Source organism: Bufo bufo, chromosome 8 (assembly GCF_905171765.1).
Source record: "Bufo bufo chromosome 8, aBufBuf1.1, whole genome shotgun sequence".
NCBI classification, from domain to species: Eukaryota; Metazoa; Chordata; class Amphibia; order Anura; family Bufonidae; genus Bufo; species Bufo bufo.
The window spans coordinates 65,788,537-65,803,524 of record NC_053396.1 but is presented as its reverse complement, the minus strand read 5'-3'; positions in this window follow the sequence as shown (position 1 = coordinate 65,803,524).

Sequence of the window (14,988 nt, the reverse complement as noted above, 5' to 3'; positions counted from 1 at the left end):
GGGACCCTGTGGCCCACACTAGTACGAGAAGTTCTGGGGCTCGTACTAGTTTTCCGGCCCACCAGTTAAGTCCACCGGAGCCCCCTACCGGTGAACTTGTCTGGTATACCCCAGAGCGTTTTGAGCCCGTGATTCCTGATTTTGTAGGCCAACCAGGAATCCAGATTTCCACAGTGGGCTTCACTGAATACGACTACTTTAGTCTTTTTTTCAGTGACCACTTTGTGAATCTGATGTTGGAGCAGACGAACCTGTATGCCCAACAGTTCATTGCTCAACACCCGGGCTCCTTTTTGGCTAGGCCCGGTGGCTGGACTCCGGTCTGTGCAGCCAAGATGAGGACGTTTTGGGGCCTCGTGCTGCATATGGGCCTAGTCAAGAAACCTAGTGTCAGGCATTACTGGAGTGGGGACGTCCTCTACCAGACCCCACTTTACAGTACGGCCATGACACGTACCCGGTTTGAGGCCATCCAGAAATGCCTGCATTATGCAGATAATGCAGCATGTCCCCCCCCCCCCAAGGTGATCCTGCCTATGACCCCCTGTACAAAATCAGGCCGGTCATCGATCATTTTGGGGCCAAATTTGTGCAGGCCTATGTACCTGGAAGGGAGGTCGCGGTTGAGGAGTCTCTCATTGCTTTCAAGGGGAGACTCATTTTCCGCCAGTATGTTCCCTCTAAGCGGGCGAGGTATGGCGTGAAGCTGTACAAACTTTGCGAGAGTACCTCAGGGTACACTTACAAGTTTTGTGTGTACGAGGGGCGAGATTCCCGTATTCAACCCCCAGAATGTCCCCCCACTCTGGGTGTTAGCGGGAAACTTGTATGGGACCTTATGCACCCACTGCTAGATAAGGGTTACCACTTGTACGTGGATAACTTTTATACTAGTATCCCCTTGTTCCTGTCCCTCGCCCAAGGACCTGATCTTTTCTGACCGGGAAAGAGCAGGCCGGAGTACCACGGGAACTGGAGATGCCCGGATCGTCCCTGGAAAACACTTTCCAGGTGTGGTCCCCCATACTGGAAAGAAGGGACGGACTCAAAAAAGGTGCAAAGTGTGTCACAGGAAGGGGATACGGAAGGACACCACTACTCAGTGTGACATGTGCCCTCTTCATCTGGGCCTCTGCATTATTGGTTGCTTCAGGGAGTACCACACTTCCATGGAGTACTAAATTTATCATGGTTTGTAGAGTGAAACTAAATCGCACCTCCTCATTCCTATACTATTGACTACTGTATGTAATAAGCAGCATTTCTTATGATAAAACATGGCTATACAGCGGTTATATCAATCATTTGCTGTGCACTATTAGGAGGCAATTAGTATACAGTTTGATCAAAGAGCATAGGCCCACTTACCGCGACAAGGTTTCCTCCTGTTAAGTGGGAACCTACTCTAACCGTAGCGCAGTGCCGTGTGGCGATCACCGTGTCTCCACACTGCTCCAGCAGGCAATGGGATCCAGCAGCCAACCAGCCGCCCCGCTGTACAGCGGAGCCACCTAGGCCTTGGATCCCACAGCTCCACCAGCACAGAAACAACGACGGCCGCCATCCAGCGCCGCATGTGAACTGGTGCTAAAGGATCACCTGTTCACAGCTTCTCAGGAACTCCAACTGAGATGTGGTAGGAATTAAAACCCTGTGCAGACTACTGCTAATTTAAGTACAGAGCACCTGTGTCACATGGGGAGGAGTGCTGACTTAGTATGGGGGGAGAAAGACTATAGAACGAATAAATCATGGTTTGTAGAGTGAAACTAAATCGCACCTCCTCATTCCTATACTATTGACTACTGTATGTAATAAGCAGCATTTCTTATGATAAAACATGGCTATACAGCGGTTATATCAATCATTTGCTGTTTTATCATAAGAAATGCTGCTTATTACATACAGTAGTCAATAGTATAGGAATGAGGAGGTGCGATTTAGTTTCACTCTACAAACCATGAAGTACTAAATTTATGTTCCCCTTCCCCAATTTAGCCACTGACAATCGGATAAAAAACTATGGTTCTCAGACTTGAGACACTAAAACGAAAAAAAAAAAAAAAAAATCTAAAATATTTTGTAAAACTAAAATAAATAAAAAAAGTTGACATCTAGGGTATCGCCGCGTCTGTGAGAATCTGCTCTATAAAAATACCCCATGACCTAACCCCTCAGATGAACATGGTCAAAAAATAAAATAAAAACGGTGCAACGGTGATGTAAGGTGACAAAAAAAACTTTTTGCACCGTTTTTTATTTTATTTTTTGACCGTTTTCATCTGAGGGGTTAGGTCATGGGGTATTTTTTTATAGAGCAGATTCTTACAGACGCGGCGATATGTCTACTTTTTTTAATTTTTTTTTGTTTTTCTAAATATTTTAAAAAATATATTTTTTTTGTGTCAAGTCTGAGAACCATAGTTTTTTTTTATCAGATTGTCAGTGGCTAAATTGGGGAAGGGGAACATAAATTTAGTACCCCATAGAAGTGTGGTACTCCCTGAAGCAACCGTCAATGCAGAGGCCCGGATTATTGGGGCACGTGTCGCACTGAGTAGTGGTGTCCTTCCGTATCACCTTCCTGTGACACACTCTGCACCTTTTTTGGGTCCGTCCCTTCTTTCCAGTATGGGGGACCACACGTGGAAAGTGTTGGCCAGGGACGATCCGGGCGCCTCCAGTTCCCGAGGTACTCCGGCATGCTCCTTTCCCGGTCAGAAAAGATCAGGTCCTTGAGGACTGCCTCATAGAACTGAAGGAATGTCCCTGTGTTGCCAGCGCTCTGGGACAGCACAATAGAGTTGTACAAGGCAACCTGCACCAAGCAGACCGCAACTTTTTTGCACCATGCCCGGGTTTTGCGCATGGCGTTATATGGCTTGAGGACTTGATCAGATAGATAAACTCCTCCCATATACCGATTGCAGTCGACGATGCAATCGGGCTTGAGGACCGTTGCCGCAGTACCTCGCACAGGGACAGGGGTGATGCCGCTACCGTGAATTGTGGACAGTACAAGGACATCCGTCTTGTCCTTATATCTGACCAGCAACAGGTTTCCACTGGTAAGGGCACGGGTCGCACCCCTGGGGATAGGTGCCTGGAGGGGGTGGGTAGGGAGGCTGCGTTGATTTTTCCGCACGGTCCCACAAACGGACGTGGATCTGGCAGCGAGGGACTGGAACAAGGGGATACTAGTATAAAATTTATCCACGTACAGGTGGTAACCCTTATCTAGCAGTGGGTGCATAAGGTCCCACACAAGTTTCCCGCTAACACCCAGAGTGGGGGGACATTCTGGGGGTTGAATACGGGAATCTCGCCCCTCGTACACACGAAACTTGTAAGTGTAGCCTGAGGTACTCTCGCAAAGTTTGTACAGCTTCACGCCATACCTCGCCCGCTTAGAGGGAACATACTGGTGGAAAATGAGTCTCCCCTTGAAAGCAATGAGAGACTCATCAACCGCGACCTCCCTTCCAGGTACATAGGCCTGTACAAATTTGGCCCCAAAGTGATCGATGACCGGCCTGATTTTGTACAGGCGGTCATAGGCAGGATCACCTTGGGGGGGACATGCTGCATTATCTGCATAATGCAGGCATTTCCGTATGGCCTCAAACCGGGAGCGTGTCATGGCAGTACTGTAAAGTGGGGCCTGGTAGAGGACGTCCCCACTCCAGTAATGCCTGACACTAGGTTTCTTGACTAGGCCCATATGCAGTACGAGGCCCCAAAACGCCCTCATCTTGGCTGCACAGACCGGAGTCCAGCCACTGGGCCTAGCCAAAAAGGAGTCCGGGTGTTGAGCAATGAACTGTTGGGCATACAGGTTCGTCTGCTCCAACATCAGATTCACAAAGTGGTCACTGAAAAAAAGACTAAAGTAGTCGTATTCAGTGAAGCCCACTGTGGAAATCTGGATTCCTGGTTGGCCTACAAAATCAGGAATCACAGGATCAAAACGCTCTGGGGTATACCAGACAAGTTCACCGGTAGGGGGCTCCGGTGGACTTAACTGGTGGGCCGGAAAACTAGTACGAGCCCCAGAGCTTCTCGTACTAGTGTGGGCCACGGTCCCTAGCATAGCGGTCCCCTTGCTCCGCCTGGTGGTGTCTCCGCCGCCATGGGGTCTCATCATCATCGCTAGATGATGAGGAGGATGCGGATGACAAAAGGAAAGTGCGGTCATCCTCGTTCTCACTAGGGCTCTCGGACTCGGAGGCAAGCTGGGCGTATGCCTCCTCAGCCGAGATCATCCGGCGGGCCATAGGGGAGTGTGTGTGCGTGATAAACTTTATTTGGTGTGCGTGTGTGTGTGGGGGGACGGGTGTTCGCGAACTTATCCTAAACCTAACACACAAAAAATAAAAAAATGTAAAAAAAATTCAAACTTGCTGATCAACCGTCCGAAGTTGATCAGCGGTGGGGTGTGCGATGCGCTAACAGTGGCCGGACGCTAAGAGTCCCGGCCACAGTCAGCGTACGCAGAAAAAAATAAAATAATATTCTTGTGCCCCAAAAAAAGTTGTGGGGGGGCTGCGGGAGGGGGGCAAGCTGCAGCACACCTGGGGGGTCTAGGGTCAGGGTTCAAAACATGGGGTGGAAAGTGGGCGGGGTTTCAACAAATCAAGCGCGCAATATCTCGGAAACCAAAGCGGCACAAACGTTTATTTTTGCAGCACAAACCAGCACAAACGCAGCACAACCGAATGGTGTATTTCTTTTTGAAATTTAAAAACATGGGGCGGAAAGTGGGAGGGGCTTCATAAAAATCTAATGCGCAATATCTCAGGAACCGAATCGGCACAAACGTTCATTTTTGCGGCACAAACGCAGCACAAACGAATGGTGTATTTCTTTTTGAAATTCAAGAACATGGGGTGGAAAGTGGGCGGGGTTTCAGAAAATCAAGCACGCAATATCTCGGAAACCAAAGCGGCGCAAACGTTCATTTTTGTGGCACAAACGCAGCACAAACGAATGGTGTATTTCTTTTTGAAATTTAAAAACATGGGGTGGAAAGTGGGCGGGGCTTCATAAAAATCTAACGCGCAATATCTCAGGAACCGAACCGGCGCAAACGTTCATTTTTGCGGCACAAATCAGCACAAACGCAGCACAAACGAATGGTGTATTTCTTTTTGAAATTTAAGAACATGGGGTGCCAACTTTACACAGGTGCTGGAATCTCACATCAGAGATAATACTCCCAGGGAAGAGATCCTAAGGTCCCTCTCCCTATTGAGGTCCGCCACAGCATTTATGGCAGACGCCTCGGCTGAATCTGTCAGATTTGCTGCGAAGGACGCCGGGCTCTCCAACGCGGCCTGCCGCGCCTTGTGGATGAAGAGCTGGTCAGGCAACTACACATCAAAGATGAAACTATGCTCCATCCCGTTCTCAGGGGAATAAGTCTTTGGCCCTGTCCTAAGATCGTATCCTGGAAAAAGCTGCGGACAAGAAAAAGGGTTTCCCAGAGGAGAGACCCTATAAAAGGAAATATCCCTTTCGGGCCCCCACTAGCCAGAATAGATCCTTTAGGGATAAAGGAAAGTTAGGACGCTGGAGCTATCTGAAAGGGGGCAGGGGTAGAAATAACCCCTCCTCCTCCCAAAATAAGTCCTCGGATAAACAATGACGCCAGAGTTGGGGAGAGATTGAAGAATTTTCTGAATCCTTGGGAGTCCATTACCCCGAACCCTTGGGTCCGGGACATCATAAAATTCGGATACCGAATCGAACTTTCTTCATCTCCCCAAACCGCTTCGTTGTTACCAACCCAAACTCCTCCAATGTACGCAAAAAGATTCTGCAAGGAATTCAAAGCCTTCTGGCAATGGATGTGATAGTACAAGTCCCATCAACACAGCAAAGACAAGGGTTCTATTCAAACCTGTTTTTGGTAGAGAAAAAAGAAGGCTCATTCCGTACAATTATAAACTTGATAGCCCTAAACAAGTTTGTAATCTATCGGAAGTTCAGGATGGAATCCCTAAAGTCCCTGATTCTGTTAATAGGGAGGAATGCCCTGATGTGTTCAGTAGATCTTCAGGACGCTTACTACCACGTCCCAATTCATCCAGAGTCACAAAGATTATTGAGATTTGCCATTCAGGACCACAAGGGGGTAACCCGTCACTTCCAGTTTACGGCCCTTCCCTTTTGGGATATCATCTGCGCCCAGAGTCTTCACGAAACTGGTAGTCGAGATGGTGGCCTTCCTGAGACACAAAGGACTGGTGATTATACCATACCTGGACGATTTCCTCCTAATTGGGAATTCAGAGAACAAACTCAGAACAGACCTACAAACCTTCCTGTCTCTCACCCAAGATCTAGGGTGGTTGGTGAACCAGAAAAAATCAAACCTGGTACCCTCCAGCACTATACAGTTTTTGGGCGTCATCCTGGATTCCCGAGCTCAACATACCTTTCTTCCACCAGACAAGGTCAAAAACCTCCAATTGAAGGTTTGACGATTCCAGAACAGGAGGTCTTGTCCCATAAGGGAAGCTATGAGTCTCCTGGGTCTTCTCTCGTCCTGCATTCCGTCAGTCCCATGGAGCCAGTCCCACTTCCGATCCCTCCAGTCATGGATTCTCAGAACTTGGAACAAACAGTCCTCCTTGGATCACAAAGTTCTGATCCCTCTAGTGGTGAAGACCTCCCTAGACTGGTGGAAAAGCACAGGCAATCTGTCCTTGGGAGTTGCCTGGGAGAAGACTCCCTACATTCAAGTGCTTACAGATGCAAGCGAAAAAGGATGGGCAGCGAAAGTGGGAGATTGTTTCAGGGTTCCTGGATTCCAACAACCCGCTCTCAATCCTCCAACTTCTGAGAGGTGGAAGCAGTCTGGAAAGCTCTGAAAGCTGCAGAGATCCTTCTCGTGGGTCAACACGTAAAGATTCTTTCAGACAATACGACGACGGTGGCTTACCTCTCTCACTAGGGAGGCACGAGATCGGAGAAACTGATGTCCATTGCAAGAAAGATTTTCAATTGGGCAGAGTCCCACGTGAGATCCATCTCCGCAATTCATTTAAAAGGGATACTGAATGTGGAAGCAGACTCTCAGTCGCCAGTTAATAGACCATACCGAATGGTCTCTAAATCAGGACGTGTTTCAGGTTCTGGCAGAAAGATGGGGCACTCCACAAGTGGACCTGTTCGCCTCCAAGAAGAACACAAAGGATGATCCAGAAACTCTACCTAGAAGATACGACTCTAATTCTATTGGCCGAAAAGGAGCTGGTTCCCTGCCTTAAAAAGCCTATCAATAGAGGACCCATGGCATCTTCCTTCCAAGAGGGACCTGCTTCATCAAGGGTCAATTCTACACCCAAACCCGAGCTTCCTCAAGTTGTCGGCTTGGATCCTGAGGTCCAGAGGTTGAAGTCACAAGGGCTTTCTGACCAAGTGATATCTACCCTAAAAGCTAGTAGGAAGAATGTTACCTTCTCAAATTATCTAAAGATTTGGAAGAGATTCTGTACCTGGATTGGTAACCCTGCCCCAAACTTAGAGCCGCTCAATTTTCAGAAAATCTTGGACTTCCTCCAGCAGGGACTTGAATTAGGTCTTAGACCCTCCACCCTGAAGGTACAGGTCTCGGCCCTAGCTTGCTTTTTGATCAAGATCTAGCCAGTCATCGCTGGATCTGAAGATTTATGAAAGCTGCTTCTCGACTATGCCCCTCTCTAAAATCCAGGATTCCCAACTGGGACCTCAATACGGTGCTCACAGGCTTTACACTTGCCCCGTTTGAGCCCCTATCTAGTTGTTCCACCAAACATCTATCGTTTAAGACCGCATTTTTGGTGGCCATCACGTCCGCAAGAAGGCTAGGCGAGATTCAAGCACTATCGATACAAGAACCCTATCTCCGTATCTCCGATGATAGGATCATTCTTAAATTAGACCCAGGTTTTTTGCCTAAAGTAGTATCGGATTTCCACCGTAACCAGGAGATAGTCTTGCCTTCCTGTTGCAGTAATCCCTCTAATGATAGGGAATCTAACTTTCACTCACTAGATGTAAGGCGCTCAGTCTTACGGTATCTCGAAGTGTCAAAAGGTTTCCGTAGAGCCAACAACCTATTTGTCTTATTCTCAGGTAAGAATAAGGGTCTAAAAGCCTCCAGGTCCTCCTTAGCACGGTGGATTAAGGATTCCATTTCCTATGAGTCCCAAGGCCTGCCTTGCCCCTCAAATTTGAGCTCACTCTACCCGGGCTATGTCCTCCTCCCAGGCCGAACGGGCCGGAGCTTCTCTTGAGGATATCTGTAAAGCCGCTACTTGGTCTAACATCCACACCTTTACAAAACACTATAGGTTAGACCTATCTAGTTCAGACTTGTCTTTTGGACGTAAGGTCCTTCAGGCGGTCGTCCTTCCCCTAAGCTATAATTTTTTATATCTCCTTGTAGCCGTCGTGGTGATGAGGTGGAAAGCCGGAATTAGACTTACCGGTAATTCAGTTTCCACAAGATCACCACAACGGCACATATATTCCCTACCCTTTCTTTAGCCTTACCTGGGAGGTTATGAAGTAATACCCTCGACTTATTATTTTGTGTTCTCACCACCTATTTCTGTCTCTGTAATTTTGGACACACTGGCGTTGGTGGTGGGAGGGGGGGATTTAAACCCTCTCTCTGTTCCTGCCCCTACAGAGGTCAGGGGTCAATCTCCTTGTAGCCGTCGTGGTGATCTCGTGGAAACTGAATTACCGGTAAGTCTAATTCCGGCTTTCTGGGTCCTCATCCGTTTTGAAGAACTGGTGCGGACCCTTTAATTTCAATAGGGCTGCAAAAGATGCTGACAACCCACCATGTGCTGTTCGCATCCATAGTTCCATTCCGCAGCCCCCTTAAAAAAGATAGAGCATGTCCTATTTTTGTCCGCAAATCCGCGGACAAGAGTAGGCATTTCTATTATAGGGCTGGCAAAATGAGGAACTCACATGGCCGGTACCCGTGTTTTGCGGATCCGCAATTTGCGAACCGCAAAACACAATTGTGTGAATATAGCATAAGTCTCATTTGCTGGAGTAAATGTGCACCAGTTTCCTGATCATCAGTAGTGGTTTGCTGATTTTTACTTTACATTTATTCTGCCCTTAGTATGATAGAAATCATTTCTCCATGTTGTGACTTCCTGGCAAGCCTGTGAGACACGTGTTAGAGGCAAATCTGCAGGGAAAACCAGTAGCCTAAAGCAATGATGAGATGTGAAGTGTATTTCAGACTCCTGGTAAGCACTGTAGCTAAACTTCAATCACTAATCCCAGCTCTGCCCACAGCAAAGCTTAGATCTGGGGAAAATAGCATTTGATTAGCATTTCCGTGTCTGTTAGACGTCTGTGTGCTTAATCTTTGAATGTCCGTGAAAGATCTGTGTTTGGTCCATGTGTCCCTTTTTGCAATCCGTGTGTCATCCGTATTCCACGGACACTACCCAGCTGAAATATTCTGCATCCATGTTGTAAGTGATTTTAGATTCCATAGACTCCTAGACATCGATGGGCTTGTTTGGTCTGCATCACAGACCAAAGTAGTACATGTCTGAGATTTTTTCACTAACCCATGATCAGTAAAAAAACAAAAAACAAATACTGATGTGTTAACAAACATTAAAATCAATTTTTTCGTGTGCTGTCTGTGGAAAATGTGGATAGCACACTAGTGAAAAATAGAAATGCAAATAAAGTGTTAGATAGAACCTGTTTCCACAAAATGCAGTGCAGTCTGTAGGTAGCACGTTGTAAGGGCTCATGCACACGAATGTATTTTCTTTCCGCTTCCGTTCTGTTTTTTTTGCGGACTGTATGTGGAACCATTCACTTTAATGGGTCCGCAAAAACAATGGAAGGTACTCCGTGTGCATTCTTTTTCCGTATTTCCGTTCTGCAAAAAAGTAGTGCGTGTCCTATTATTGTCCGCAAATCACGGTCCGAGGCCCCATTCAAGTCAATGGGTCCGCAGAAAATACAGAACGCACACGGAACACATCCATATGTCATCCGTATTTTGTGGATCCATACTGTAGAAATGCTATGCCCAGCCAATATTGCTCATGTGTTTGGTGATTTAATAAGTAACTGTTTCAGTTTCCGATCCGCAAAAAACAGATCACTTACGGAAACCATACGGATATGTTTTGTGGAATAACAGAGCGGAAGAGGACTTAAATCAGAGAAAAAATAATTCCGATACAGAACGTTGGATCTGTGAAAAACAGACAGCAAAACAGCAATGGTCGTGTGCATGAGCCCTAAAGCAGGAGGAGCTGAGCAGATTGATTTTTTAAAAGATTCAGTGATTTATACGTTTCCTAGCAGAATGACACGGCTTCACTTGGGTATATCTTATTTAACCCTTTCATGACCGGGCAATTTTTTTATTTATTTTTTATACTTTCAGCCAGAACTTTTTTTATTTTTCTGTTCACATAGCTGTATGAGGTTTTGTTTTTTTGTGGGACAAGATGCCCTTTCTAATGGCACTATTGACGGTTGCATACAATGTGGTGGGAAGTGGGAAAATAATTATAAATGGGGTGAAATTGGAAAAAAAATATCATAAAACTGACCAGTTACTTTCATTCTCCATGTCAGTACAAATCTGGCAGTACCACATATATATATTTTTATTGCGATTTTATACTGGAAAAAAAAGTTAGAAACCTTAAAAAAAAAAAAAAAAAATAATACATTTTTCTTTTAGTCTCCATATTCTGAACCCTATAACTTTTTTATTTATTTATGTATGCGGACCTATGTGAGGACCTATGTTGCGATCGCGGCAGAACCCGATGCAGTCACTGTATTCAATAACACCGGGCCCAGTGTACAGCAGTTTTCATATGTAAAGTGTAGTCATTTAATCCTTAACTAGTGGGTTAGCTTTGTTAAAGTGGCACAATCCTCTGCACTTGTACTCACTATCAAACTACCGTAGCAGGCCGTCAGCGTAACGTCACTCACTCCCTCATGCGCCTGATTCATTAATAATAAAGTGGGGGGAGCAGGCGCATGAGGGAGTGAGTGACGTTAAGTTTCCGGCCGGCCTGCTTCGGTAGTTTCATAGTGAGTACTACTGCAGAGGATTTTGCTACTTTAACAAAGCTAACCCACAGGTTAAGGATTATATGACTGCGGGCTCATCCTTCACTAGGGTGCGGGATGGTTCAAAATATTATTTTTCTTATTTTCCTCCTCAAAAACCTACGTGCGTCTTTTATAAAGCGAAAAATGTGTTCATTGGATTGCTTTTCTCATAGTTTATGAGCATTTTACTGTATGGAGCCCTTCTACAGGCAAGAGTTCCATAGAAATTACTAAACAGCAGCGTCCTGTGACACAGGAGGACAGGGGCTGCTGCTAACACACTCTGGCTCCCCCGATCCCTGATGGAGAGCGCCGGAGCACACCTGGAAGTGCTCGCTTCCGGGTTTTCAAAATTCAAATACCATGGTCAGGATTGACCAAGGCATCTGAGGAGTTAAATGTCCACGATCAGCATTACCGCTGGTCCCGGACATTAGCTGCGGATGTCTGCTGTATGAAACAGTGGAGCAGGTGCCATCTTTAAACTCCCAACAGCTGACGTATATAGCTGTGTGGCGGCCGGGAAGGGGTTAATGTTCTTATGTGTGGTAAAAGATATTCACAGTGCCCCCTATAAGAATGACCTTAACAGCACCCCGCTACCCTGAAAGGGGTTTTCGAGGATTTTAATATTTATGACCTTTCCTCAACATGCGTTCAGAAGTGGTCCCGAAAGAAACCACCATACTCAAAACTGATAAATCACATCGCCACAACATAAGTGATAATGTGAAAAAGCTAGTGAGCGAAACGGACGTCGGGCCGTCCCTCCAGCCAGGTTGGTTATCCGCTATGTACTCAGTATGCTAGTGTCGCTGCTTGTGTGTTGATACCGTGGGCAAGTGGTATCTTGTACAGTATTCTGCTTAATAGTCTCTTCAAGCCACCCAGGGTTGGTATTCTTAGACCTGTGGTGTATTTGTGCATTCACTGATGAGACTGACACCGAGCACATTGATTGTTTCATCCTTTTCTGATACATTTTCCGGTGTACCACACAGGCAGCGGCAACTATATGCAACAATTATGTATTTATTTAAGCACTGGCTTGGGAGGGGGGGGGGGGGTTTCATCCACATTTCTCTGCATTTCCCTACTGGGTTTTAGTTATTTAATTAATTATTTATCTTGTATGTGTGCATATTTGTTCAATAGGGATTTGTATGAACATTACCGCGGGTTGGTTTTGCTTTTGTAGGAGTTTCATGTTTTGTGGCTGTGCGGTACATATAATTGCTGGTCTCAGCCTTTGTTGGTATACAGGTTCTTCTCAAAAAATTAGCATATTGGGATAAAGTTCATTAGTTTCTGTAATGTACTGATAAACATTAGACTTTCATATATTTTAGATTCATTACACACAACTGAAGTAGTTCAAGCCTTTTCTTATTTTAACATTGATTATTTTGGCATACAGCTCATGAAAACCCAAAATTCCTATCTCAAAAAATTTGCATATTTCATCCGACCAATAAAAGAAAAGTGTTTTTAATTAAAAAAAAGTCAACCTTCAAATAATTAAGTTATGCACTCAATACTTGGTCGGGAATCCTTTTGCAGAAATGACTGCTTCAATGCGGTGTGGCATGGAGGCAATCAGCCTGTGGCACTGCTGAGGTGTTATGGAGGCCCAGGATGCTTTGATAGCGGCCTTAAACTCATCCAGAGTGTTGGGTCTTGTGTCTCTCAACTTTCTCTTCCCAATATCCCACAGATTCTCTATGGGGTTCAGGTCAGGAGAGTTGCCAGGCCAATTGAGCACAGTAATACCATGGTCAGTAACCATTTACCAGTGGTTTTGGCACTGTGAGCAGGTGCCAGGTCATGCTGAAAAATGAAATCTTCATCTCCATAAAGCTTTTCAGCAGATGGAAGCATGAAGTGCTCCAAAATCTCCTGATAGCTAGCTGCATTGACCCAGCCCTTGATAAAACACAGTGGACCAACACCAGCAGCTGACATGGCACCCCAGACCATCACTGACTGTGGGTACTTGACACTGGACTTCGGGCTTTTTGGCATTTCCCTCTCCCCAGTCTTCCTCCAGACTCTGGCACCTTGATTTCCGAATGACATGCAAAATTTGCTTTCATCTGAAAAAAGTACTTTGGACCACTGAGCAACAGTCCAGTGCTGCTTCTCTGTAGCCAAGGTCAAGCGCTTCTGCCGCTGTTTCTGGTTCAAAAGTGGCTTGACCTGGGGAATGCGGCATCTGTAGCCCATTTCCTGCACACGCCTGTACACTGTGGCTCTGGATGTTTCTACTCCAGACTCAGTCCACTGCTTCCGCAGGTCCCCCAAGGTCTGGAATCGGTCCTTCTCCACAATCTTCCTCAGGGTCCGGTCACCTCTTCTCGTTGTGCAGCGTTTTCTGCCACACTTTTTCCTTCGCACAGACTTCCCACTGAGGTGCCTTGATACAGCACTCTGGGAACAGCCTATTCGTTCAGGAATTTCTTTCTGTGTCTTACCCTCTTGCTTGAGGGTGTCAATGATGGCCTTCTGGACAGCAGTCAGGTCGGCAGTCTTACCCATGATTGCGGTTTTGAGTAATGAACCAGGCTGGGAGTTTTTAAAAGCCTCAGGAATCTTTTGCAGGTGTTTAGAGTTAATTAGTTGATTCAGATGATTAGGTTAATAGCTCGTTTAGAGAACCTTTTCATGATATGCTAATTTTTTGAGATAGGAATTTTGGGTTTTCATGAGCTGTATGCCAAAATCATCAATATTAAAACAAGAAAAGGCTTGAACTACTTCAGTTGTGTGTAATGAATCTAAAATATATGAAAGTCTAATGTTTATCAGTACATTACAGAAAATAATGAACTTTATCACAATATGCAAATTTTTTGAGAAGAACCTGTATTACATAGTGATAATATATATATCCCTGTTCCCTATTTTAAAAAATCGAAAGACCCTATAAAGGAAGATTCAAGCACTATCGATATATGCAAACCCATATAGACTCCTATTATGAAACATATATATATATATATATATATATATATATACACACACATGAATATCAAAAGATGTATCCACTCAACTAGATGCCCCCAATATTGTCCATTCAATATTGCCCGACACGAGTAGTTTCCCCCCACAATAAAATCATTAAATAACCATACAAAGATGTTCTTCACGTGACCTCTCCAAAGGGGGCAATCTATTTTATTCTACCCATACCTCTCGACCAAAGGAATTCCCTTTAATTACAGCTCCAGACAGTTTTAATATCAGGGAATAATAAATAAATGATTTCCTTTAAAAAGGCTCAGGAAAAGAAATCTTGACATGGAAAAAATTTAGGATCACTAGCTGCAAATCCTATATAAAAAAACACATCAATACTATAAAAAATGCAGCATTACCGCATAAGCGATTTAACTAGCAATAAACGTCTAAAATAAAAATGCCTTGAACTAAACACCACAACATTGACCTCCAGTCATTATAGTGATAGCACAGAAGTAATATAACCACAGATATTGATCTCCTATTATTATTATAAAGCTTGCGCTATTGAACCAAACTAAAAGGAAAAAATAAAAAGAAAAGATATAAAAGAAACTAACACCATTTTTTCTGCTACATCTACAAAATCCAATCCATGGAATGCTCTTGAAGTATAGAATACATCCAGGAACACAGATGAGTAACTTCCACACAGAAAACACACTAATGATACCACATAAGCGATATAACTTTTATCCACTTATCATTTTCTTTATCCCAAAGACGACCATATTGATACCCATGTAACTATTAACCAGAAAAAACTAGCGAAAGAGAAAAAGAAGTAACCTCATGAGATTTGCCAGATCCACACAATACTATCCAGTCCAGACTTTCAAAGATAATTAGACACTGGGT